A 2,087-nucleotide genomic window follows, 5' to 3' on the forward strand; every position below is an offset into this window, starting at 1 on the left:
ATGGTGGAGATGGGAATGGATACCGCTCACGCAGTTATCTTCCGCAGTAAGTTTAAGAAAAATCATGTATATGTCTATATGATTCAAAGGTTTCAAGCGTGTATGTTTAAAAAGTATATGTACATATGTATGTTAAGAAAATCGAGGTTGTAGCTAACAACCCTAGTTTTGAGTATTTAAGTTTTAGAACGTTGCAACAGTGCATGCAACAAATAAACGAATTTTAAACATAACGATTTAAATGATTGATTTTAAAAGGACTTGAAGATGTACTTGAATTTAAGATTTCTCACGAAATCCGTTTTAAAGTCAAATTAAATGGCCCAATTGAATTGGCTAGTTTTAGAAAGGCTTTTAAAGACTTTAAGAAATTCAGTGATTTATTCTTTTGAAATTATTGTTACGAATTATGAAAGTATTCATTCTTATGTCTAAAAAAAAAAAAATGTTCCGCAAATTTTAAGAAATGCCAGTAAGTACAAGTTAAAAACTAAGTTACGGTGGCGGCCTCATAGGAGGGTCGTCACAAACCCAAATTAGCTCCATTTGGGGACTTGAGATGAATAAATTAGCATCTTTAATCCTTGTTTTGAGATTGAAAACCCTTGGAATGATAATTTGAAACATGAAAATGGATTAGGGCACACTAATTGCAAACCTTTGTATCTAATTAAGATTGGATTGCTTTAGGAATGAGAATTAATCCTAAAGTGTTGTCTTGCATCAGTGATCGCTGAGGATTCAGACTGAAGGGGCTTGAGGAAGCGGAAGCTAGAAAATGTAGGATTTCTAACCCTTTTCCTTATGAGCCTGATTTTCATAGAAAGAAGTTAGGCCTTGAAATTATTTTAAAGAAAGGGGCTTGTTTGCGAAAGAAAAACTCTTTAAAAACCATGGCTTGTTTAGTTCATGAAACCTCATGGCTTACCCAGTCATGGGGCCTGCATCTTGAGTAGTTCGTGGGGTCATAATAAGCGAGTCTATTGCTGTAAGCCTAGATAGGATGTGGATAGTGCATCATCGGGGGCAGAACCCGAAACTTGGTCCGGGTAGGCGAGGCATTTGGTTAGGTAAGTAATTTGTACTAATTACTTGCTGAAGCCTGTAATACAGTTACTTTCAGTTATATTTCCTTTGAGAAAAGGGATGTGAGGTTCCGGTTGTCTGTTGGAACTAAATGTCTATTTATTTACTTACCCATTTATTTATTTACTCGCACATTTATATATTCATTTATTTATAATGTTTATTTCAAATTATATCCTACTGGGCCTTTTGCTCACGTTTTATGTTTTAAATGTATTAAACCCCTCCCAGGAGATTCTAAGAGTGGTGCACAGTAGCCGGATATTTGCTACAAAGTAGCTAGGTTGTGCTACGGATCGATCAAGTGAAGATTGTGTTCATCCTCTGGAATAAAATGTAACTAATTGAGAATCCTGTAAACTCTTGAAATATTTGGATTAACTAGACTGTGGTTGATGTATGTTGTAATGATTATTTACATGTGCATGTATGTACGATACTATATGTCTTGTGGAGTGGAGCCCTGTGTGTTGTCAGATGCTCGAGATTCTGTAATTTATTTATATTTTAATTCAGTCGAGTGGGGCTCGTCTGGGAATCTACTTTATTAACCCTTAATCGAGTTCCGCGTCACCCACCCCGTTTGGGGGGGCGTGACAGAGTGGTATCAGAGTCCTAGGTTAAGAAACCCCAGGATTGTACATACATGTGTGACATCTGTAATCCACTGAACGGTCTAGTTTTATTTCAGTTAAAGGAAATGGCTGTAATGACTGAGAAAATTTCAGACCTTAAATAATACAATTCATGTATTTTTAAGCCAAGAATTTTCTTAGAAAATATTATGTTATATTGTGAATGGAGGATTTATGGAATTAATATATGTATTCCTAAATTCTATAGCAAATTTCATGTTAAGTTCATGTTTCGATCAAGTAAATTCGATCAATAAATTCTCGCAGTATTTTAAGGCGGAATAATTTTCAGTACAAGTATAGTTTGAGAATCTTAATTTCAAGAATCTCTAAGCACAGCACGATGTTAGCGGCGTATAAAAAAAA

Source organism: Morus notabilis, unplaced genomic scaffold, assembly GCF_000414095.1.
Source record: "Morus notabilis unplaced genomic scaffold, ASM41409v2 Scaffold54, whole genome shotgun sequence".
In the NCBI taxonomy this organism is placed as follows: domain Eukaryota; kingdom Viridiplantae; phylum Streptophyta; class Magnoliopsida; order Rosales; family Moraceae; genus Morus; species Morus notabilis.